This window comes from Notolepis coatsorum, assembly GCF_963971535.1.
Source record: "Notolepis coatsorum genome assembly, chromosome: 5".
Taxonomy (NCBI): Eukaryota; Metazoa; Chordata; class Actinopteri; order Aulopiformes; family Paralepididae; genus Notolepis; species Notolepis coatsorum.
The window spans coordinates 195,031,332-195,058,404 of NC_140169.1; positions in this window are offsets into that span (position 1 = coordinate 195,031,332).

The window sequence follows — 27,073 nt, forward strand, 5'->3', positions numbered from 1 at the left end:
AGGTGGCGTAAGAATAGTGCAGGTAAATACAAGTTGTGTCAGGATATCCCTGATGTTTCCTCTTGCCACTAGGTGGTAGCAAATATCTATCAGTGAAATGCCTGAGCAAAGAGATAGGTTTTAAGCTGTCTTTTAAAGATGTCTAGCGAGTTGGCTTCCCTGATGTTTTGGGGTAGTTTGTTCCATAGTTTTGGGGCATAGTTGATAAAGGCTGCATTACCGATCCTCTTTTGACTGCTTCTGGGAGCCTCTAGTAGTCCAGCAGCTGATGATCGCAGTGTTCTTGCTGGTGTGTAATTTATTAGAGTGTTGGCGATGTAGCTAGGTCCCTGTCCATTTAGAGCTTTGTATGTAAGGAGAAGGACCTTAAAGTCAATTCTAAATGTTACAGGAAGCCAGTGTAAAGCAGCTAAAACTGGACTAATGTGCTCTCTCCTTTTGGTTCTAGTTAGCAGTCGGGCTGCAGAGTTTTGGATTAGCTGAAGCCTCTCTGTGGTTTTCTTAGGGAGACCTGTGAAAAGTGCATAACAGTAGTCTAACCGGCTAGATATGAATGCATGAATTAGCTTCTCAGCATCGTTCTGATTAATAAATGGTCGTACTTTTGCTATATTTCTGAGATGGAATAACGATGTTTTTGTCACTTTGCTAATATGAGATTTGAAGTTCAGTTCTGAATCTATGATAGCGGTGGTGTAGTGGTTAACACTGTCGCCTCACAGCAAGAAGGTCCAGGGTTCGATTCCCGCTTGGGGACCAGGTTTCCATGATGCCAGTTACCCAGGTGGGGTATCTCCCAGGCCTTTCTGTGTGGAGTTTGCATGTTCTCCCCGTGCTCGCAAGGGTTTCCCCCCCGATAAGATAAACCCAATGGAAAAACATGCAGAACAACAAGATCGCTAACGCTGTGGCGTCCTTGACGAAGACGGACAGGAGCACTTGGATTGGTCCCCTGGCGCGGCTCACGTTGACGCCTGTCTGCTCCCGGCTGCCCTTGGGGGGGAAGGGCGACGGGATGGGTTAATCGCAGATACGAATTGCATGCATGCATCGCATGTGTGCCAATTGATGACCTCGGAGCAGGTCCTAAATTATTATAACCCCAAGACTGGTGACCTCAGATTTGATCCAAGGGGTTAGTCCCCCCAGGTTCTTTATTCTTTATTCTTTAGAATTTCAGTTTTGTTCTCGTTTAGTTTCAGGAAGTTCTTACTCATCCATTTATTTATTGCCAGTAAGCAGTCTGTAATGGAGCTAATCGCTGTATCATTTGGTTCAGCAGATATGTACAGTTGTGTATCATCCTATGTATGGAAATCTACATTATGTTCTCTGATGATATCACCCAGCGGTAACATGTAAAGGGAGAAGAGTAAAGGACCTAAGCAACTCCCTTGTGCAACTCCATTGTTGTTGTCGTATATATCAGACATGTGATCTCCTAGTTTAACATAGAATTTCCTCCCTCTGATGTATGTTTTAAACCAGCCCAGCACATGTTCTGAGAAACCGACATGGTTTTCAAGACGATCTATTAGAATATCGTGATCGATTGTATCAAATGCTGCACTGAGATCTAACAGGATAAGGATGGAGATCTTATTCTCGTCAGAGTTTAGTCTGAGGTCACTGATTATTTTGGTGAGGGCAGTTTCAGTGCTATGATATTTTCTGAATCCTGACTGAAATTCTTCTAAGATGTTGTTTTCTTCAAGAAAGGAGTTTATTTGAACTGAAACTATCTTTTCAAGTACTTTAATAATGAATGGTAGGTTGGATATTGGACGATAATTTGCCATTTCATTACTATCCAAGTTAGGTTTTTTTAGTAATGGCCTTACAACTGCTGTTTTAAAGGCATCTGGGAAAATACCAGTTCTACGGGAAGTGTTTATGATATCTAGCACAGGGCTTGAAACACTATTAAACACCCGTTTGAATAAAGCTGTAGGTATAGGATCAATGTCTGAGGTGGAGGAGTTACATTCTGAGACAGTTTTGCAGAGTACATCTAATGTGATGCATGTGAAACTTCTCATGGTTACATTGCGCAGTTTGCCGCAATCAGCTTTATTTCCATCATGAGTAATGCTGGCCCTGATCAAGGTTATTTTGTTGTTAAAGAATAGTGCAAGTTCTTCACACTTAACCATTGATGACTGAGGAGGTGTAGGGGCAGTGTTGAGTAGTACAGAAAAGGAGAAAAGGATTCTGGAGTTTCCAGCATTTTCTGTAATGATTTTAGAGAAGTAATCTTTCCTTGTTAAGCAGATGGTTTTATTATAAGCAGTTAAAGCATCTGTTGTATATTCATATATGAATATCCATTAATTACAGCACAGTAGTGAGGTTGCTAACTAGAGGAAGGGAAAGATCACAGTGTGATAGAAAACATGGTCCTCATCTGAGCTCCCAAATTTAGCCAGTAGAGAATAAGTGTGTACAGCCAGACAACCAGCAGCTATGGTCCAATATTCATTTAATTGCAGCGTGGGCCGAGTGGAATAATGCATTGGTTACATACAGGACACTTCAAGCATAATACATGATTGTACAAAAGGATTTGATGAGGTTAAATCACAATAGCCCTCGTTGGCTTTTTACATCAAAAGACAGTATTGTACATACATTTTAGTCATGTTATGTTAATGAAATAAGACCATAGTACTCTTTGTCACCACATGATAAAACCTGGGCCTAAGATAGGCATCTTACTCTAGTTATCACATTATTCCATATACAGTTTCTACTCACATAGGGACAAAGTAGACCATGGTCGTGGTGGTGGTGGAGACCAGACTCAGACCCCTGGGTAACGGTGTGTGGCGGTGTCCTGAGCTGGCCTGCCTCTCTATTCTTATTGTTCCAATACTTATAGATTTCATGACCTCACTTTTCTTAACCTAGTTCCACCAATCACCAGTATCTAAAAACAGGCAGTCCTCATTTGGTGTCTTCTTGGTCGTGTGTGTGCCTGTAACAGCCATGGGTAGCCCCCTCCTTTGTGGCTATGGCCTCCTTTGAATGAATCAATCATGTTAACATTCCTTCTATTTGGTTCTTCTGTAAGTTACTTTTCTAATAGGTTACTATACTCTTGTTTTATTATTCCAACATTGTTTTCCATTTCTAAACTAATATAATGCAATTATGTTTCCTGTGACCTCTAATCTTGGTTAGACAACTGTCTTTAGGTTTTATTGAGTCACCGTTTTTCTGTGGTGTGTGACTGAGTAAACAATGTCGTCATTAGAGAGGTGTCGCCTGGTGGTGTTCAACTGATGAGGTCTGGTGACTTCAGCCTTAATAGTGCTTGTGTTGAAAACATTAACCCAGTATAGTCAGTGCTTCTTAGGTTAATACTATTCAATTCACAAGAGCCATCCCAAAACCCTGTCTACCAACTGACACTTTGTATTCTATTCTATGAAAGGAACCAGCTTTGGCATTCCTAAAATGGTAATCTATTATTGTCACATGTCTAGAAGGTGTTTGGTTCTTGGGGGGTTGGAATGGCTCTTGTACAACTCTGTAAACAACCCTATAGGCTTGGCCTGCAGGTTTTCTCCAAAATGTGCTCTGAGAGTCTATGTAATGCCTCACTACAGATATTTTCAGTTTTCAGGGTTAGTCTAACAATTTGATTATGAAATTATGAAATTATGAAGTCAAGGTTACCACAGCTCCTCCCTTTGACATTTTACTAATGTCATATTACAATTATCTTGACTTAATTTCTATACATACTAGCCATACAATTTAACATAATAACAAAAATCATAAAAATTTGAATTTTTCTCAATTTTTCTTCTCAATTTTTTCCATTCTTCTTTGGTCCATCTCATCAATTTTTGCCTTCTTGCCTTCTTCTTTTCTTTCCCACATTTCCCCTAACTATGGCCCCTCCCGGGAGTCCTGGTGACCCATTCATCCAGATCCCTATTTAACCTATTCTGCCTTAAATTAAACAGTGTTTACCACTCTTTCATCAGGCCTCGTCCTCTGGGCACGTTGAATATGCTAAAAACAATTAAAACAATTTAATCTAAACATTACACATTTAAAGTCTAATCAATCACAATTTCTTTAAATTACAGTATCCGTTTACATGATCTGGGGAGACAAGATCCATTAGTATCACAATTTTCCATTTTCCATTCATTCTCTGAAATAATCCCTTCTTCCTGCTAATTTTTTCTTTAAGATAGTACAATCACGTCTGCATATTTAACTAATTGCTTCCCACCTATCCTCCCCCCTTTTATGACACACTTAATGGTCATAATCTTATCACCTCTTGTGTCCACAGCTCAGTTTTTGCAGAGGAAAGCAGAATTTCAACGAAAATTCTCTTTCACCCATTCTCCTCACTCTGGCCATCTCCTCACTTATGTGAATGCATCTTTATCTGACCCTGCGTTGTGTTATTTATTCGCTCCTTGCTTGCCCCTACCAAATCAATGTGCACAAGACAAAGCCCATCAGTACCTATTCCGTCCCGTCCTCTGCAGTCCAACCACCACTTCCCAGAGAACCTTGTTCACACACTGTCTGCTCAGTCTTCAGACTGGCCCCGCCCTTCCAGGCCAGGTCATCCCAGGTCCAGTCATCGATTATCTCATGACAACCCGTCGTCAGACGATTATAGCGTGGAAGTTCCTCCAAACCACATCTGTTCAGTTTTTACAACCTGGCCCCACCCGCATGGGGTTTGTACAGGCAGGGGTCTCTGTGTACAAGAATTCTCTCACCATCTTTGGACTGCAGTGTAACAGGGAAAAATGAAATCCTACTTTACTTTACCGCTAATGAAATGTATTCATGTCTCTCCCAGCGTTGCTCTGCCTTTCCCCTCCCTTTTCTGAGCTGTTGAAGACACAAGCACAGAGCAAATCTTTTTACACAATATGTCAACATACTCAATAAGGGAAGCCATTAATTCCATATGCAAATCGTGGTGGCACTACTTAACTGTCATTGATTTGATCCAATGTATCTCCTCTTCCAACAGTCCTCTCCCCAGATCATTAACAAAAAAAACATTTGGGAAGAACAAGAGAAAAAAAATCAAACAATTAACCAAATAATCAAATATAACACATCCTCCGACCACATGCCTTGCAATTTCTACATGTGAGACTATCAACCACATGCCTTGCAATTTTTACATGTGAGACTATCATTCATACCTAAAACAGCAAATCAATGAAATAAAATAAAAACCAGGTTTTCCAAAACCATCCATTCAACCTCTATCATCAATTCTCACACACACCCTCAATTGGAACAGCATCCTGTCCCTGAGACTCGACACCTCTTAAGTCAGCACAATCACCCCTACTGGTTATCAAAACACTTAGAAAATAAATTTAAAAATGTACATTCACGCTCACTCATACATACAAAAATCAAACCTAAAATAATATGACATAAAATAAACACTTTCATCCAATTCCTCATTGTCACAACCCATTCAATCCTGAACATCAGAGTTCTTAGAAAAGAAATAAAATCCAAAGCCAATCAAACCTCACAATTCAACATCCTCCACACCTCCTGAGCACACCACAGTGGCTGTTACTTCTAAACAAAACAAACTCTTTCATTCAAATGATATGAACTGAAATCAAAAATGACATCGCTCACTCTTTCACTCCTGCACCAAAATCCCTTTTATACATACTCAATAATCTCTCAACCACACAAAATAACCAACATCCTCTCTCATTCTCAGCCACACAGATCATTTCAACCTCATCCTTCATACTATAAACATATACTTCCACCACACTCGTTAATCATTTCACATTCTTGACAAACAAAGGTTAGTTTGCTTCTCCCTCTTCTTCTCTCCCATCAGGCTACACTCATTATCAGGCTAATACCATCTCTTCTTTATCTCTGCACTCAAAAAGGTCTAGCAGAACCTCTTTTTCAACCTGTAGACACCCCAGCCTGCTAGAACTGGTGATAACTTCAGGTTATTCCTTCAATCAAACAGGCCGCCCTAATCAAATGTAAATAACCTCATCTGATTTGGCTCCTATTCAACAGTCTCCTACCCTCTTCTTAAATTAGCCGCTCTCTGTCTCAACCTCTCCCCCGTCGTAAAAATAACTGTCATCACTTTACAATTGTCTTCTGCATCTTCACCTCTGACCTCTACTTCCCCTGCTTCTAACTGCCTAGCTCCATTCCGTCTCCCTGTTTGCAGCTGTACAACTGTACACTCCTATCTTCACCTCTGTGACCTCTCTCCTGTTGCGTCCAGTCTCACTCCCTGCTTGGCCCCCCTCGGGCCGTTTACTGCTTAGCAAAGATAGCCCGGGTCACTCTTTATGAGTTCCCGTGACCTTCCCTAAATTGCTTTACCACCCATCGACCCTCCTGAAATTCAACAAAAGGTTAGTCATTACACACAAATCATTTATAATAACTGCTAAAACACAATCTTACATCAAAACAGCTACTAAACAAACCCCCTGTCACTATTATCCCACTGTGACCCAAGGATTCTGCAATCAATATAGATATAACATTCTAACAGCATTTCAACATAGCAATGCAACAAAATACATATATCAACAAGCCTACGTCTAAAGATTTGCAGCAACATTATTCCAACAGTGTACCAAAATCTGACATCTTAACATCAATGTATATCCTATACAAGCATTTTCATTTTATCAAGCTATATTTTAAACTCCAGTCAAACACAACATCATTATTCTAAGCTCACAATTGTACATGTCACACAGATCAAAACAATTACTTTTTTAACACAACATCATCTAAGTAATAAAATTACAACCTAACTACCCCCCTTGGTAAGGGCATACCCTTGTGTAAAACAACCTTGCTTCCCCCACAGACTTAATGTATATATTTTGTTCCCACTTTTAAATGATACATTTACCCAGAGTAGTTAAATTGTGTGTCTAACTTGGTCACAGGCAAACGAAATCATTCCCTTAATATAGACTCACTGCAATGTTTTGCAGTATAAACCCCAAATTGATTTCCTCCCCAATGACTATCTCCCATAATCTACAACATCACACATGTACACACTTGTTTTGTGCAGTGCACACAGTATTTCCCTTCTCAATAAATAGCCACTGATAAGGTTAGTTTTGTGAAATTTTAACCTATTACCGGCAACGTCCATCAACTCATCTCATAAAACATTATAGTGGTTAGTTCCCCTTCTTCCTCCTACCATACACACGTGACAAACCGATCCTACTGCATTCTACTTTGTAGAACATTTTTCCCATTTCAATTATTTCTCCCTTAAACCAACCACTGATAACGTCACCTATCTCTACCCCTGCGTACACATAGCAATAACAACCACAAACAGAACCACTCCCAGGTCATTTATATAACATAAAGCAAAAATATCCACACTTACCACGTCCCCCGAGCGAAAATAAACGAAACAGCGATCCGCACATGCGCAGTAGCGTCACCATAACGTTGCAACGACAACCAAAAATCTGCCACGACATTCATAAAAATGGCACGACATCCTACCGCGTCCAATACTACTCCCCAAACACCATTTCTCATACTCTAATCATCCCATATGCCGCCCGCAAACTCACAAAACAGCCGCATGCAAGCTAATAGCCTAGCCAGCTTCCATGCGAGGTTCCATGCGATCCCGGAAGCCCCAAGTTATGCCACGCTCAAGATCTGTACATTCATTCACTCCGCCCAGTACCAATCTAACAATAAACAATTTACACATGTCTAAATACCCACTTTAAAAGAACAAACTATTGTAAAAGAATTTAAAAACATTCTCATATATCAACGCCGTTACACAGATCAACATTAATCATTATCCTTATTCTAGCACGCTCGCCCGATTGGCCCCGCCTGACCGAAATACACAGTATATCAAACGCACCCCAAGCTCCGACGCTCCCAATGACGTCATCAGCTCAAATCCCCGTTTTCTTTGATCGTTACTACATTACTTTTAGACTTCCACACCACCGTTATGAAAAATTTCAACGCACACTTCACATCATCTAGGTTCCATCTCACATGCCATTCATTCAATTCACTCGAAAACGCAACACAGCGACCACACGCTAGTCCCGTCGCGCTCAGCTAATGCTGGCAGGACAGGGGTGTGGTTTCTCCCCGCTGCAGCCTTGGCCACCTGGTTCATAATAATACAAAAAATACCTTGGCATCCACTCAGAGCTCCTAACATTCATCCATTCAAACACATATACTAAGCAAAACAATGTCCCATTCATAAGCATACCATTCATTTGTACCCATCGCTTCCAAACGCATTTTCTCGCTTTTCTCACACAATATTCTCCTATGTTCTAATCCCCTGTGCAGTATCTACTTCCAAAGTGCTTCATATATCTACTGAGTCCGCGTTGCTATACCCCTGAGAAACCCACTCCATTCATGTATTGTGGCCCGTGAAGAGTTTTAATAGCGCCCCTTGTTGGCTTGTATCGGAGTGTTATATGGCCAAATCGTGTGTTCGACCGTGTCCCCGCTACCCGTAGAGCCCCTTGTCGGCTTGATCTCTTCTACATTCCCTCATTCCTCCACGCGGCTGATGTTCTCCAGATATCGACCTTAGCCAATCTGAGCCTAAATGACGTCGGACTAGAAGTGGTAATTCGCTTATGGAACGTCTTCCAAAGTCCATTACTCCGTCGCACCGATTCTAAGTGTGGTTTCTACAGCATTCTAGCCCGAACCCTAACTTCTTCTCATCTCCCCGTTCTCTGTTTCTCTTCGCGGAACCAGGCTACCCCCGTACTTCACCACGGTACTCTTATTCTACTTTTTAAGATCTGACCACTCCTCTTTACCCTTTAATGAACCACTACGTCACGCACATTCCCACTTCCCGCTATCTGTGACTAATCTCCGTTCTACTGCTCCTACGCCGGTCCCCTCAAATATTTTACCTAATCCCTAGCCTATCCCCTAAACTGATACAACTAAATACAGACATCTATTTCCTCTCCTCACTTGGCCTTGTACCAACTATAGGCATCCTAACTGAACATCACCACCAGTCCTGTAAGCAAACAATACACATATCCACCCTGGGTCCTACTGTGGCTATACACGACCATCAATATTCCTATTCACCCCATGTCTCTCTCATCCCCCAGACAGCCTCTCACTCTGTACTGCAAATTTCCAACTTCCCGGTTCTTTTTCTGCATGCTCATTATGTGAACAAATCAGAACGGGTCTTAAAAACGGCACCAACTGTTGTATATTCCTATATGAATATCTATTAATTACAGCACAGTGAGGTTGTTAACTAGAGGAAGGAAAAGATCACAGTGTGATAGAAACAATGGTCCTCATCTGAGCTCCCAAATTTAGCCAGTAGAGAATAAGTGTGTAAAGCCAGACAACCAGCAGCTATGGTCCAATATTCATTTAATTGCAGCGTGGGCCGAGTGGAATAATGCATTGGTTACACACAGGACACTTCAAGCATAATACATGATTGTACAAAAGGATTTGATGCAGGTAAATCACAATAGCCCTCGTTGGCTTTTCACATCAAAAGACAGTATTGTACATACATTTTAGTCATGTTATGTTAATGAAATAAGACCATAGTACTCTTTGTCACCACATGATAAAACCTGGGCCTAAGATAGGCATCTTACTCTAGTTATCACATTATTCCATATACAGTTTCTACTCACATAGGGACAAAGTAGACCATGGTCGTGGTGGTGGTGGAGACCAGACTCAGACCCCCTGGGTAACGGTGTGTGGCGGTGTCCTGAGCTGGCCTGCCTCTCTATTCTTATTGTTCCAATACTTATAGATTTCATGACCTCACTTTTCTTAACCTAGTTCCACCAATCACCAGTATCTAAAAACAGGCAGTCCTCATTTGGTGTCTTCTTGGTCGTGTGTGTGCCTGTAACAGCCATGGGTAGCCCCCTCCTTTGTGGCTATGGCCTCCTTTGAATGAATCAATCATGTTAACATTCCTTCTATTTGGTTCTTCTGTAAGTTACTTTTCTAATAGGTTACTATACTCTTGTTTTATTATTCCAACATTGTTTTCCATTTCTAAACTAATATAATGCAATTATGTTTCCTGTGACCTCTAATCTTGGTTAGACAACTGTCTTTAGGTTTTATTGAGTCACCGTTTTTCTGTGGTGTGTGACTGAGTAAACAATGTCGTCATTAGAGAGGTGTCGCCTGGTGGTGTTCAACTGATGAGGTCTGGTGACTTCAGCCTTAATAGTGCTTGTGTTGAAAACATTAACCCAGTATAGTCAGTGCTTCTTAGGTTAATACTATTCAATTCACAAGAGCCATCCCAAAACCCTGTCTACCAACTGACACTTTGTATTCTATTCTATGAAAGGAACCAGCTTTGGCATTCCTAAAATGGTAATCTATTATTGTCACATGTCTAGAAGGTGTTTGGTTCTTGGGGGGTTGGAATGGCTCTTGTACAACTGTGTAAACAACCCTATAGGCTTGGCCTGCAGGTTTTCTCCAAAATGTGCTCTGAGAGTCTATGTAATGCCTCACTACAGATATTTTTAGTTTTCAGGGTTAGTCTAACAATTTGATTATGAAATTATGAAATTATGAAGTCAAGGTTACCACACATCTTTGTATATATCACAGCATATGGTGGTTTTTGTTTTTCTCCATTTTCGCTCCGCTGCACGACATTTCCTTTTTTCTTTGTTGACCGTATTATAGTTCTGTGTCGTATGGCTCCGCTCGGCGTCACTACTGCACTGTACCTCGCCCGTGCACGCGCACTGAATAAAAAATTCCACAATGTACCTTTACATCCCAACATCCGTCTGACCACACCCCTATCAGCTTACCTTCATAAGCAGGTGTGTGGCCACCTACTCGCCTCCTTCTTCGCTTTCACCACAAGGAAGTGCCTTCGGTAGATCCCCACTTGACGAGGTTGCTAGTTGAAGAAAGTTGAGACGAGTTTACATTGTGCTTATTTTTTTCTTCTCATACATATTCAAGAGAAAAATCTAAGTCATAATGTCTACTTCGGAGAGTCGTAGAACCACTCTTCACCAGCGGTTCTCCATTCCCGCCTCCGTTGTGCGTTCTGGTGCGGGGCTGTTGCCGCGTTCGTGGTCGGCAGCCACGCCCGGTAGGCATCTGATGGGTAGTGTAACTCTCTGCGATGGCCTGGTCCTGGCTCTGGTTCCTCTGTTTCCGGGGAATCGTCCGTTGTTGAACGGCCAGTTCCGTTGTTGAACGGCCAGTTCCGTTGGTTCCGGAGGATTTGAGACGCAAACTTTTTGCGTCTGCTCGGTCCCGTCGCAAGATGGTGTCCTGCAGACGCGAACGGCCTGGGTTTGGGGAATTGCTGGAGAAGGCCCTTGTTCTTGTTTGAAGGCCCAGTAGAGACGAATATCCCACCCGTCCAGGTAACACTGGAGGGGGGGGATATGTCTCCTTGGGGCGCCTTGTTCGAGGATGTCGGGGAAACCCCTCGGCCTCATCGGCAGGATGCCCTACTATCAGCCACATCAGACTGTGGCTCCTTAACCAGTCGAAGCCTGCTGCATGTGAGGGATGCGGGTTCGGTGGAGGAAAGTCTGCAGGGGGAACTGCGGGCTTTGTTCCCCTAGCTTATGGCGGTGGCGGCCGCTGCAAACGGCGTGCCGCTGCCGCAGCCACTGCCTGCTCCTGTCCCTGATGATCTAATAGGTCATCTCTGGCAGCGTCGCCCGGTGAGAGGGGTGGACGTTGTCTACCCATGTTTCCCCTCAATGGGGGCCTATGTTCGTCGGGGTCAGGTGGTGTCCCACATCATGGGCCTCACTCCCGCCTACGTACCAGTTACGCGGGTGGTGGGTTTGGTTGAAGGTATGAGAGAGGGTGTGCCACGGCTTGATAGGCCGATGGCCGCTGTCGTGGAAATATTATCATGTCATTATGGATCTGTGTTGTTTTATCATGTCATACAGCTTGAGTTTCAGTCCGACCAGATTTACTGGTTAATGTGTGTATGTCTCTTTAAGATTACTCTATAATTTTCTCAGTCATAACGAAGTTGCTGTTTCTACCAGCCATAGAGCCAGAACCCAAGGTCATGGGAACTGTAAGATGGAGCGCTGTTTTCCTTCCAGGCTTAGCCATAACATTGTCGTATTATTAATTTCTCTAACCAGCCATTTTGTTTTCTTCTACGTCATTTCATGTATTCAATTGTATGTCTGACCAAGCCTCTGGGTCAGTCCCCTGTCAGACGCTAGTGGGTAAACATGTCTGTCTCTGGCGGGTGACTGGCCTGGCAGCGTGGCCACGCTGTCATGAACTTTCTTTATTGAATAAACCTTCTTATTATTATAAATAATGACTCAGAATGATTAATGTAAACGGCTCATCGTTTGTCCTTTAATAATTCCCATTACAGTTGGCGACGAGAAGAATTATGGGATATATTTTTTTTAATTAGATTAATATATATTTTAGAGCGATGGGGGTCGAGTTGGCCGCGAGCCGAGGCGCTATGCGGGCAGGTTGAAATCTTGGGTTTCAGGGAAAGCGCTTTCTTATCTGAATACTCCTCCGCACATGGGAAGGAGTGAGAACCACCTGCTAGCGTCCGTTTGGCTGCCAACTACGGCTAGGATCCATGGGAGCGCGTGGGGGAGATATTCGGTGAGCTGGGCATTCTGTTTAGAAGCGGTTATCTATAAAGTAGCCATTCTGTTTAGAAGCGGTTATCTATAAAGTAGCCATTCTGTTTAAAAGCGGTTATCTATAAAGTAGCCATTCTGTTTAAAAGCGGTTTTTGTTTCTATCTATAAAGTAGTTATGCGAGTAGGGTTAGAGTGGTTGAGTCTCTGGGTTCAGGTGGGGACAAACACTAAAACTTGGTATTGTTTTTCTTTTTTGTGTGTTACCCTCTGGGTTTCCTCTGAAACACTTGGGGTTTAAAGGTACGTTCCGAAAGTAAAGGCGAGAATTACATTTGTACCCGAAATAACAGGCGTGGGCAAAGTGTACTAGGAGTATGTTGGAAATAGTCATGCAAGGGTCCCGAAATTAGGCGTGGATTTAAGATCTTTTAGGCACTGATTCTATTTTGTATTGGTTGTTTTTTCTTTCACAGACAGGCGGGAAGTTGACCGTGAGTGGGGGAATACCATAAGCAGAGGACAGTTGTTTTTCTTGTGTGACTTAGTTTCTAAACACCGTATCTGGTCAAACTGCAGTTGTTTCTAGATTAAACTAAGATAGGGGTGTGTGTGTTTCATTGGATATTTACAATTCTAGTTGAAATACGTGTACGCTGCTATAGAGCTTTTTTTCCCAAGTGATTTAGAGGAAACTATTTGTTTTTGTTTGTTTTGTGTTTACCTAGAAAATGGAGAATGTGGACAATTTAGTTGAAAGGCAGGGAGCAGTCTGTAGGATTAGATATGGGGAGGATGCTAACACTTTGTGTTTTTTCTCTTCTCCTATTGGGATTTTGGGCTCGGTGTTTTTCCGTGTGCGTCAACGGCCGTCCCGTCTCCTATCCGCTGGTCTCGCCGGCGACCATCAACTCCGGTGCCACACATGAGGCTGGATGAGGGTGTACGCTGAAGAGCGTGCGGAGGTGCAGGACGGGACGGGCCCTCAGCGCATTGACTGGACGCACGGCGGGGAGACATCGACCGGAGGCTCGGGACAGGATAATGGCAGGCAATGTATAGCGCACACTCACATGCACGCACGGTATGTAAAGGGTTGGCTCATTGGAACCATACAAGTCTCTGTCCTATAACCATCTCCAATTTGTATTAGTAGCTCCAAAGTGATCATAAAGTGTATAGGGTTAGGTGAACCCTGAAGAAGGCCATGTAGGCCGAAACATGTTGGACTTTTAAAAGATTTTTCTAAATAATGTAAGCCACTTATTAAAGTTTAAAAAAAAAAAAAACTATAGAGCTGCCTTGGATCTCAACCTTTCTTATATAAGGGTTAGGTATACCTTCGAGACTGCGATTTAAATACATTTCAATATATACCCTGCTTTGAATCAACATAAAAAGAGTAGCCATAAAGGCACAAATAGGGGTAATTATTTTTATTAAATGCAGCATAGAATGGAAACAAGTGCATACTGTAGCACAGGCTGTGCACGCTGTTATATTACATAGAAATATTTTCCTCTGTCTGTGTAGGCACACACACACACACGTTTACATGCACGCACGCTGTGGTAGGGGATAAACAATTCGCTATTTTATCTGCATCGTTTGTATGTGTTGACATTGCCATGGGTGAATTTACGTCAGTTAGTATCTTGTTATTGACAGTAGAGCTGGACTGTTTTTTGCTCATCATCACATTGTACCAGCCACCAAAATACTCATCAATATTTACATAGATTGACACTTGTGTCTGTGATCAATACATAGAACTTATCCATACTTAAGTGAATGTGTTGTCGTTATACAGCACAAATACAGTACAGTGGGAATACATGTGGCAAACATAGTGAGTCTATAGAGAGCGGTCTATAGTGAGAGTTTATAGAGAGACGTCACTGGGTTTAAAAGGACTATGTGCGCTATCATACAATAAATAAATCGATTAATTGCCGCAAGGTTTGAAATGAATGCAATGATTTTGAGCTTGCCTAAAGCAACGCCAGCCACGTATGGTTTAACTACATTTCTCAATAGTGGTGTTTGCTTTTAACCGAGTAGCGTTATGAGTAGTGTAACGTATGTTGTTTTACTTGCTACTGTCGGAGAAGTTGGGCTGCTAAATGAGGATTAGAGATCAGTAACGTTTGGTGGTGTTCGTTCAGGTGATAACAACATTGGCTAAATAGTTAACAAAATGAATACAACGTATAGCGGGGTTACGACACAGAATAACGTTAAAACAATTGCATGCATCATTGTTTACAATAAACGGGTGGGCACTGATCAAAGGACTGACACGGGGACAAGCTAAACATGAATCAATTTATTATAACGGGTAGATTGCCTACACACCACAGGGCTACTGTTCTGGGATATACGGAGTGCCGCTTCCTTGGTGTTTTCATCGTTGATTGCCTGTAGTAGTTGCATCTAACGTTAGGAGCTAACGTTAAATCGAACCTAAAGTTAGTTGTTTACCAACAATGGCAACATTTGTTTTATCATTAGCGTATCATTGGTTCAAAAACACAGAACCGGACGAGACGAGTGGTTCGCGCAAAATAAAAGTCTAAGAACACGGCGTTGTCCTCCACGAGTACTCTAGTACAGCGGAGATCTGCCAGGGGTTCCGCGAGAGGCCTGATGGGAATGTTTCTTTAAGAATATAGAATGACAACTATTTAACTAAACAAATAGTCTGTCTAGGGCTTCATGTGTATACAATAATTGCCTAATCTAATAACATGAGCCAAAAATGAAAACGATCAAAATGTCTTCACACGTTTCGTAAAGTTATTATAGGAACTTTATCAACTTAACGTCCGCGGCAGGCGTCATTGCTTTTACCAACAGGGTTTCCAACGCATTTCCACTGAGCAGTCGCATTCGTGTGACGTCACTCCGGGGTCCTATCTCCGTTACAGAGCTGGCTCCCGGCTCTGGTTCGTTATCGTTTACAAGGGAATGCAAAGCGGCTGTCGTGATAATCACTAAATGCATTCAGTGCTGGATCTAATCAAATGGATATATCGAGACACGTTATGGGAAGTTCATGAGGGGAGCAGACCAAGGGGGTGTATTAGCTGCTGTGTTATTCTCGAAGTCTAACTGTCTGTCAGCTTGGGGGGGGGGGACATGCACTTAGAATCACCAGAAGGGCTTTCAAAATAGTGAAATGCCATGTTGGCCTCAATATTTTCGAAACAAATTATATGAAAAGGTTATGAAATTAACAGGAATGTGATAAAATAGGTAATGAAGACGGAGCTCAACGCATACATTTGATGGTAGAAATCCGTTTGTTTCCCAACTACCAAGATGGCGGCGGTCTCGTGACGTCATAGTGTCTTCGAGAATGATTATTATGATACAAAATGTGAATGAATGGATGAAAGCTGTATTTAACAGATAAACAGTAAAAGGCACTCTGCAGATTACATTTATATATAGCTGTCTTATACGTCAACATTGTATTGCTGACCATCAACAAAGAATGACAGGGTGGTCTATTCCATTAAGTCAGACCTTTCCATTCCCCGACGCTCGATTGTCTAAATCACTATGACAACAGATCAAAAAGTTTGAGCCTGGTCGAGAGCAGGGTTACGTTCAGTTAGCTGGATGAACCATGGCCACAGCCCCGCAAAGAAATGCCAGCTCGCTTCTTGAAATTATTCTCACAGTCTAAACCTTTCATTATACCATTCTGAATTATGTTCTTGTGCTTCGTTTGAAATGTAAAATAATATGTCTGCAGTAACGCTGATAATAAATCATATTCAGCCTATGAATTTACTTTGTCCTATATAATGCACGTCATATTTATACGGATACGGCACTCGCGAGTCGCGACACACAGTTATTTTAATAACGGAGCACCCGGATGCGTTTCATTCAAGCTGAAGCATCTATGCGCGGATTGTGGATATGAATTATGAGGAATCTGAATCTGTGGAATATTTAATTGTATCACTGTCTGTGATAGTGTCACACGGTATTGTGATATTGTAACTGGGACTAAAATATATGAGGAGATGCGCTGTTTGATGGATTTGAATGAGCCTTTGAATGAATTCGAGAAAATGCATTTATCTTTTCAAGCACTGTTATCTGATGATGGACATGAGATGTCACTGGTAAAACCAAATGGGAATCAATCCAATGCGTGTATGGATTAGGTCCAAAATAGATATACTATTTGGGTTTGTTTTTATCGTTATTCTGGAAGTGATGAACAAATTATTTTCGTTAGCAAGATCTCATTTGATTATTCATTTCATGAGCCTATACTGCCAGCAGACTGGCAAATTACCTGTCTATCACTCTCTCTATAGACTCTCTCGCCACATAATCAAAAGGAGCAATAGCCTACATCTGCAAATCTGAAAGACAATTATTGAGTTCAAAGGTTTTTGTTTGTTTTTTGTATACCACATATTTTATTTTGTTTTGTTTTTGTCTGTCAAAAGAAAATAAGCGTGTTAAAATGGAGGTATCAGCAACCTGACTGAATGGTGGTGGTCAGATGTATGTACAGAGTATGGTATTAACATGTACAGTGGTACAGGTGTAAAGGTACAGGCATTATAATCCAACCCAATGTTAGATAGTTTCTTTAGAAGTAAGTAGTGATCAACGGTGTCAAATGCTTTTGATAAGTCAGCAAAGAGGGCAGCACAATGTTTCTTCTTGTCTAATGCTGAAATAATGTAATTTGTAACCAAAGTGATGGCACATGTTGTACTAAGTTTGGCTCTAAAACCAGATTTTTGAGAGCTAAGTATGGAGTTAGTTGAAAGGTAATATCTGAGTTGTTTACTTACTAGTGTTTCCAGGACTTGAGTTAAGCAAGGTAGCCTGGGGATAGGACGATAATTATCTAAGTTATCCCTATCACCTCCCTTATGTAAAGGAATCACCCGTGCAGATTTCCAAACTAGAGGAAATCTACCTGATGAGATAGAGAGGTTCAAAATATAAGTAATCTGTTCAGCGATAACTGGTGCAGCCAACTTAATAAAAAGACTCTAAGTTATCCTCACCTGTAGAACACTTTGCATCAATTGATTGCAAAAGCATCAAATACAGCTGACTGTGTAGAAGGTTGAAAGGAGAAATGGGAAGTGACGCCCACAGGGTACAAACAATCAGAATCAACAGGACAAGGTCCATTATAGTTCCTATTAAATACATTTTTGTTTAAAAATGATAAATATTTCTGTTTGTTTTATATGGTGATAGATAATGATTGATTATATTATCAGAGGAGGGAGTGTCGTGGAAATATATTATCATACCATTGTGGTGTTGTATGAGAGGGCGCTGTCATCATATATCAACGTAATGTGTGCGTTTCCCTTTAAGAGAAGCACTTATTAGCCAGTCACAACAATATTGCTTGCGGCCCTTGTATCCTTGTAAGTGTATTAAAACCCTGAATGCTATAAGGCCGTAAGTCACGCTGTTATGGGAACTGTTTTGTTTCCTTAGAAAACAGTCATAACAGCCAATCCTCAGGGTGATGTTGTTCCAGCTCCTTCCACGTCATATGTGTGTATTAACTGTCTTGCCGAACGAAAGATCGCTCTCACTTGGTGATCGGACATTTGTTTACATGGTCTGATTACCAACTGCGCATTCCTTATCAATTGATCAATGTGAGGAATTAAAACTATCTTCTATTCCTTATTTCAAAGTTTGGCCTCAGAACAAGTTATTGCTCATAGATCCGTTTTGTTTTCCTTGTAAAGCAGCCATAGTAGTCAGCCTTGCCCGCAGAACAGTACATTTGTTCCTAATTTGCCTGAAAGAAAGCCAATGTTGAGGGTCTCCAGAATGCCTTGCCCGAGACCATGCAGCATTTCTGTCTTTAATTAAGGTTGACAATTCCTGAGAAAACCAGGGTATTACTCTATCTTTAATGCAGATTTTTTTAGAAGGAGTATGTTTGTCAACTAGTAAATTAAATGTATTTACAAAGGAGTCCAGGGGACTGAACATCAATTTCAGTGTTACAATAAGTATCGGAAAGAACAAGGTCATCTAAAAAAATGATTCGTTGATAAAAGATTTAAAATTCCTCCTTAAAACTGTGGGGCAATGGTCACTTATGCCTAGATAGAAAACCCCACAAGCTGAGATCCTGTCATATTTATTGAAAAGGGAAAAAACTATCAAATCAATAAGGCTAGACCTAGAGTAATTTTTAAGGTTTGGTCTGGTGGGCTCAGTAATGAACTGGGAAAGCAGCACCACTCAACCAGTCAATATTAAAGTAGATTTATTGGGGAGTCAGAATCAGATTTCTTCAGCCAGGACAAGTACAGTAGGGCTCAATACACACGGTGATCGAAATGTGTTGGCCTTAGCAAAGAGCGATAGAAGGAGTGGTTCAGAGGCAGGATGTTTAGCACACTGCCAGCGAGAGTGGGTTTTTATTTTTTGTCTTTTATTTTTTGTTTATTTGGTTTGTCCAGTTCTATTCATATCTGATTTGGCATAGTATGGAATTTTGCCATAACAATGACTGAATGGAGTGTATTCTGATTTATGGAGTGATAAAAAGAGATATCCAAAATCCCCTTTGGCTCTAATATGTCGACAAAATGGAGCTATACTTTTGAAAAAGGGCTTTATCCAAGGTTCAGATTTCTGTCCTGGAATTATATGCAAATTAGTGCATATTTAAGTAGATTAGGCCTCATGTGCATATTTGAACATGCAATTGTGATACAAAAAAAAAGGTATTGTCTTAATGTGAGTAGTCAACTGGGGAAGCACCTGCAGTGTCTCCTCTTTAAGTTCAGTTCAGTCTTACAGTGTGATTGAATGATCTTCGGCCAGCTTCAGAATACAGTTTTTAATTTTAATTTTCTTTCTCTCTCTTTAGTCTTGGAGAATTTACCTGTGTTTAGTAGCTGCTAGCGACGACGATCATCTAATTTTATGTGACCTGCAGAGATCATTATGACCTGTTTGCAGACGAGACTCTTAGAGACGTTGTTTTTTGTTGTCATAACTTAGGGAATCTGCCTGCTCGTTGGAGCTGATCGAGGTACTATAGAATGTCCTAACTTCAAGCCTGGAGGGGACCCTTTCTACCGTTTAGTGTGTAACTGTCTATGATGTGTGGTAATGGGCAAATATTTTTTAAGCGTGGTTGAGAAAAAAAAAAAAAAAAAAGGGAAAGAAAGGGAGATTACAGCCAGCCACTCATATCTCTCTTTTGTCTTTTTTCTCCCACGTACACCTATGTATACCCCTCTCCTTTGTAGTTTATCAGGGGGGGGTCCTCCGTCTCTGTGCCAAACAAGTGACCGCCGGGCCCTACTGACCACTGCCTCAGTGAGAGGAAGCTGTTCCCGGAGAAGCATATACCTATCAGCCTGCTCTAGCCTGCAGCTGGCCTACTACTCTAGCCTGCAGCGGGCCTACTACTCTAGCCTGCAGCGGGCCTACTGCTCTGGCCTGCAGCTGGACACGACGACGCAGCTATGAGCTACATCAGACACTGCCCAACAGCTGACCACAGCTGGGACAAGCACTGGCCGAATCATTGGTCGAAGATAAAGAACTAAGGGACAGTTCAATCCTAACTGTCCAGGTGGTTGACGTAGGGGAGGCCTCACACACGGAAGGGCATCGAGGTCAGGGTCCAGACAAAGCAGCAAAATGTTATCCTCTACATCAAGACAGTTAGCCTGTTTTCAGTTTTCAGTTGTGAAAACGAACCAGGGGCAGTGCGAGAGAACAGAACCATCGGCAACGACGAGGGAACCATCGGACTGGGTCGGCCCGGGGGTGTTTGGTGCGAGGAGAGGGGGGACCTGCCTGAGATTCAACAACTGATTAAGAGGCAAGTCTGACCCACATCACATTACATTATCTTGGAAATATTGAGTAACAATGTACTGAACTTTGTTAAAGAATGGAGGTGTTTGTTTGCAAATTGTAGTTTTGTTTTGTTTTGGCTATCTCCCGGCCTCTGTGAGAATGCAGTCACGTGTATTCTGTTTTCGCTATGAGTTTTGTGAGAATGTTTTTTGTCTTTTAGTAATGCACCCAGTGTTATATTTCGTGAGCGCAGTCTATCTTGCAAGGTACTGCCCTGTTTTTTCTTTTGTGATTTCAATTTTTCAGCTTGGTGGTGGGTGAAGTATGGCCTTGAGCGCCCAGAGCCGGGACACTGTGTTGTGAAATCCCGACCATCGAGACAGGGGTTTTGCTGGAGACAACCTGTTTACCTGTCATCCGTCATCATTCATTGATCGTGGATTTCGTTCTCCCTCTAGTGACTGTTTTTTAGATAATAAAAATAGTTTTTGCTGGGTTATTATAATCTGTGTTTGAATGATAATATTTTTTGTTGTCTTTATGAAATGATAATGATTGTGATTAATAATTATCAAGAGGAGGGAACTGTCGTGGAAATATTATCATGTCATTATGGATCTGTGTTGTTTTATCATGTCATACAGCTTGAGTTTCAGTCCGACCAGATTTACTGGTTAATGTGTGTATGTCTCTTTAAGATTACTCTATCATTTTCTCAGTCATAACGAAGTTGCATTTTCTACCATCCATAGAGCCAGAACCCAAGGTCATGGGAACTGTAAGATGGAGCGCTGTTTTCCTTCCAGGCTTAGCCATAACATAGTCGTATTATTAATTTCTCTAACCAGCCATTTTGTTTTCTTCTACATCATTTCATGTATTCAATTGTATGTCTGACCAAGCCTCTGGGTCAGTCCCCTGTCAGACGCTAGTGGGTAAACATGTCTGTCTCTGGCGGGTGACTGGCCTGGCAGCGTGGCCACGCTGTCATGAACTTTATTTATTGAATAAACCTTATTATTATTATAAATAATGACTCAGAATGATTAATGTAAACGGCTCATCGTTTGTCCTTTAATAATTCCCATTACACCGCTCTCCTCTGTCCGGATGTGGTGTGGGAGCCGTTATGCAAGCCGGTTCTCCAAGGAAAATCGGCTAGGCGGTTGGCGTATTGGAGTGACCAGTCGTTCATCGCGGGTACACAATCGCTGGCTGCTGCGTCTAATATCGCACAGCTGGCAAGATTTGTATCCGGGATAATGACGGGCGGCACGGAGCGGTCGGAGGTACAACATGATCAGCTCACCCAGGCGGCAGGAGCTGTCCTGCATCTGACTCAGGTGCAGGCCATAGCCTCTGGGAAAGTGCGCGCCCTGGCAACTCTGATCCAGCGCCACCTTTGGCTGGAGCAGGCCCGTGTGCCGGAGAAGAAGAGGGCTCCTCTTCTGACGGCCACCCTCTCCGATGCTGGACTGTTCGGGAAGGCCCTGCAATTGATGACCTCAACATGCAGAGAGATGGCAGAGGAGAGATCCGTGCCCCAACCCCATTTTCCACCTCCCGTCATCGCCGGTGGAGTCAGACGGCTTCCACGTCGTCGAGCTTCCTCCGCCGTGGCTGCCACTGCTTCCATCGCCACTGCTGGCCCGTCGACGAAGGCCAGGAGGAGAGACGGTGCTGCTGCTGCAGCCGGCCCATCTACGACCGGGGGAGACGGTAGGGATCGACGAGACCAGCAACCGATTACCTACCGTCCCCCCGGGGCTTCTCGGGGTGGCAAAGCCCGAGCGGCTCGACGCAGCAGACGCCGCTAGGCAGTGACTTTTTCCCCCATGCGGTCCCCTCTGTTTACCCCTCCCCGGCCCTCTCATATTATTTGTTTGCTTAAATAAAAAGTCCCCTCTAAAGGGGGACTGTATTTTTTGGTTAAACAAACTGTGTGTTTCTTCACCAAAACATATGATGAGGTTGCAAAGTGTGAATCTGCATTGGTATACATTGATGGATGAGTTACGTTCGTGTTATGAGATTAAAGCAAGGTCTGCAGCATACACTCGGTTATAGAAGGGTTTCTATCTCGGCCTGACGCTCCACATGCAGGTAGAAGCTGGTTGTATGGTCTGTTGCTTACACACAAAGTAATGTTGAACTACAACACTGTTGTGTTAGTTGCAGTAATGCTCGTATACACACGTTCCACGGCCTAGCCGTTATACTCTCTATCAGTGTTTTTTCTATGTACAACATGGAATGCGGGTGTAGGATTCACACACACACACGACTTGGTTTTGTTGTAAACCCTGTTCACAGTCTGTGGGTAGCATGCATTGTATTAGCTTGCGCTATTCATTGGCATTCTACCAAAGGTTTCATATACTACAGTTGTTATTGTGTGTAGGGGGAAGGGTTTTGTGAGGGGGTGCCGAATAAACCCCTCCTTCCCACTTGATTGGTCAAATGGGTTTTCTCATCTCCTGTTGGGCCAGTCAGGGCCAAGCCGTTACACGCCTTGGCTGGGGGGGGGGGGGGAAGGGTTGTCCTGACTCTGCTCCTATTACAAACAGGAGTTGTGTGTGGGGTTTTCCCCCGTCATAGCATACGATACGTTGCTATGACGATGGCTTCCATGAGTTAGATCTTTACGTAAGATCTGTTGTGTCAAAGTGTCGGGTTAGAGCGTAGGACTTACGGGTCCGCTACGCTCGATTTTATGTGTAACTTGAGTCAGTTGGTCACGTGACTCACAGTTGCCATGGCTTTTTCATTCTACGACTCACGTGGGAAGGCTTTCTGGGTAATTTCAGTCTAAATCCTCTGTGGAAGGGGTGACTGGATGTAAAAATATAAACTGTTTTTACCCTCGGCTGTGTAGACTGGGATTCATGCTGTTGGTGCTTCCTTCTTTTTTATTAAAAAGAGTTGGAGTTTGGGAAGCACCACACCCCTCTTGTCGTTCCCCTGGGCGCCTTGGGGATTCACTGAAAGGTCTAAATAGCCTGTTCATTGATGTGGTTGTGTCCCGACGCACGCTTAAGTGCTAGCTCGGGGTGTTCTGTTGAAGATCAGGCGGGTGACTAGCACGCCTTGGTTGCTTGTGGTTAAAACAGCGTTTTTATAAAGCAACTGGGATGGAGGTTTTTTCCTCTTCCGACTACCTGTATTGGTTATCGACGGATTCTCGTTCATATCTGGGGGATGATGACGGAATGGATCTGAACATATGTAGAGGGGTCTCACGCCCTTGGGGTGGGCCACCGGGCGCGGTTCGCACTGACCGTCTGGGTGGCGCCTTCTTTTCATGTTTTAAGATCAACACGCATATCTGCCCCTTCTCCTGGAGTAGGCATGTCGGCGTGGTTAGGGCACGGGACTGGTTTTGGTCATGCTGGTCCAGATCAGTTAAACCCGTTGTCTGCCGGAGATTCTGTTCTGGTACCCTGAGGGACTTGTGCTTTTTTCGGGGGGAAAAATGCCAGGTCGGTCCGGGTGTCGCAGGGTTAGGCGCTATGGAGACCCTTGTTGGGTACATATTGTACTCTGCACTGTCGTAATGGCTTACGGCCATGCCAAACTGTACACGCCCGATCTCGTTCGATCTCGGCCGCTACGCAGGTTTGGTCCTGGTTAGTACTTGGTTGGGAGACCGCCTGGGAATACCAAGTGCGGTGTGCTTGGGGCTGGTTCTCCATTCTTTTCACTCCTCTCTCACGCGTGGCGAAGAGGGGGCTGTTGGGGTGGTCTTGGACCTCCTCTGGTAACTCTGTGCTTCCCGTGCCGCCGGGCCCGGTCCGAAGTAATGTTTCGTCGACCCGTAGGCCTGGAATAACCCTTTTTTGAAAACTGAAACACTTGTACTGCGGTATAATGCCCACAGGTGTGTTTGAGTTTCCTGAGGGGTTATAGGAACAACCACCGCATAGGGTAACGACAGGGTGGTTGGTTCCCTGGTGTGTTGGGGCAGAGTCACCTCCCGGGTTACCCGGTTGAGTGTGCCCCTGCACGTTCATGACGTCTGCCAATCATGTCAGCCTTCTCTGCCTCATACCCTCTGGTTTTTTTTTTTAAAGGAGGCTTTGTCATGGTGATCAACAACGCCAGCATACGCTCCTTCCGCCGGGGCGGCTGTTTCAGCTGACTCGTTTGGCGCCTGTCTCGTCTGCAGTGCTCCAGGCTCAGGTTACAGCCTGTTGCCTGGTTTCCCCGGTACGCTGCCTGCTTCCGTTGGTTAACCTCTTGAGTGCTTACGGCCATGCTGACTGCCTGTTCTGCAGGGTCAGTATGCCAGGCGGTGTGCTATTGGGGGGAAAGGGCCTGCTCTTGGAGGGGCCTTATCCGAATACGCTGGCGATGTGGGGGGCGGTGTCACTAAGTGACCGCCTGGTGGGGTCTTGATGCCTGGCGTCATTGACCTCTCCGGGCCCCCGTTTTCCAGGGGATCCAGTCCCTTCGGTGGGTCTGGGTCTTCCTTCGCGCTCCGCTGCTACGGCCTTGCCACGGGGTTGGGTTTTCTCTTGACCCCGTGATTCTGGGGGCAGTAACGAGGTTGTTCCTTCCGTTCGTTCCCGGGTGGCATGCGGGTTGTGCGTGTGTGTAGTCGTGGGGTCAAGCCACGGTCTGCTCACCCTGTGCGTTGAGTTGCTTGAGTGCCTCTTCGCACGGTCAGGTCCGTCGCCCTCCCGGGAACCTCCAATAGGGGGGGTGCCCTCCATTAGAGGGGGTCGGGGGGGCTTGGCTCTCCCCGATCTGATGGTTGTGGGGGGCCTCAGCGGGGTACATTTGTCGGGCGATGGCTCTCGCTCGGCCTCCCTTGTGCAGTAGTGACGCCGAGCGGAGCCATACGACACAGAACAATAGGTTATGGCTATAACCAAGTTCTGTGAGTAATGGTGACGCTCGGCGTCAGACGCCGCTGCAGCCCTTGATCTCACCTTGTGGTGAAAGCTTGGGAAGGAGGCGAGTAGGTGGCCACACACCTGCTTATGAAGGTAAGCTGATAGGAGTGTGGTCAGACGGATGTTGGGATGTAAAGGTACATTGTGGAATTTTTTATTCAGTGCGCGTGCACGAGCGAGGTACAGTGCAGTAGTGACGCCGAGCGTCACCATTACTCACAGAACTCGTTCAACCAGGGCGAAGCTCTAGTTTTCTTCTTTTTCGTTTTTAATGGGGCGACAGAATTTAATATAGATGACATTGCATCATTGAGAGTTTCTACCATTTCATTTAGAGAGCTGTCATGATTGTGTGGTTCATGTAGTCTGATAAGATCAATGAACTTTGATTCAGCCTTGTCATTTAGGAGCCTCTTTTTAACTATGATTTCTTTTTTTGTTTTGGTAAGGGTTATTTGAGTATCAAAAAATATACAGTGATGGTCGGACAGAGGTAATTCAGTTATTGAGATATTTGTTATGCTTAGCCCAGTTGTTGTTATAACTAAGTCTAGTGTATTCCCAAGCCTGTGAGTTGCATTTGTTATATGCTGTATTAGGTCAAAGCGTTTTTATAAAGCAACTGGGATGGAGGTTTTTTCCTCTTCCGACTACCTGTATTGGTTATCGACGGATTCTCGTTCATATCTGGGGGATGATGACGGAATGGATCTGAACATATGTAGAGGGGTCTCACGCCCTTGGGGTGGGCCACCGGGCGCGGTTCGCACTGACCGTCTGGGTGGCGCCTTCTTTTCATGTTTTAAGATCAACATGCATATCTGCCCCTTCTCCTGGAGTAGGCATGTCGGCGTGGTTAGGGCACGGGACTGGTTCTGGTCATGCTGGTCCAGATCAGTTAAACCCGTTGTCTGCCGGAGATTCTGTTCTGGTACCCTGAGGGACTTGTGCTTTTTTCGGGGGGAAAAATGCCAGGTCGGTCCGGGTGTCGCAGGGTTAGGCGCTATGGAGACCCTTGTTGGGTACATATTGTACTCTGCACTGTCGTAATGGCTTACGGCCATGCCAAACTGTACACGCCCGATCTCGTTCGATCTCGGCGCTACGCAGGTTTGGTCCTGGTTAGTACTTGGTTGGGAGACCGCCTGGGAATACCAAGTGCGGTGTGCTTGGGGCTGGTTCTCCATTCTTTTCACTCCTCTCTCACGCGTGGCGAAGAGGGGGCTGTTGGGGTGGTCTTGGACCTCCTCTGGTAACTCTGTGCTTCCCGTGCCGCCGGGCCCGGTCCGAAGTAATGTTTCGTCGACCCGTAGGCCTGGAATAACCCTTTTTTGAAAACTGAAACACTTGTACTGCGGTATAATGCCCACAGGTGTGTTTGAGTTTCCTGAGGGGTTATAGGAACAACCACCGCATAGGGTAACGACAGGGTGGTTGGTTCCCTGGTGTGTTGGGGCAGAGTCACCTCCCGGGTTACCCGGTTGAGTGTGCCCCTGCACGTTCATGACGTCTGCCAATCATGTCAGCCTTCTCTGCCTCATACCCTCTGGTTTTTTTTTTAAAGGAGGCTTTGTCATGGTGATCAACAACGCCAGCATACGCTCCTTCCGCCGGGGCGGCTGTTTCAGCTGACTCGTTTGGCGCCTGTCTCGTCTGCAGTGCTCCAGGCTCAGGTTACAGCCT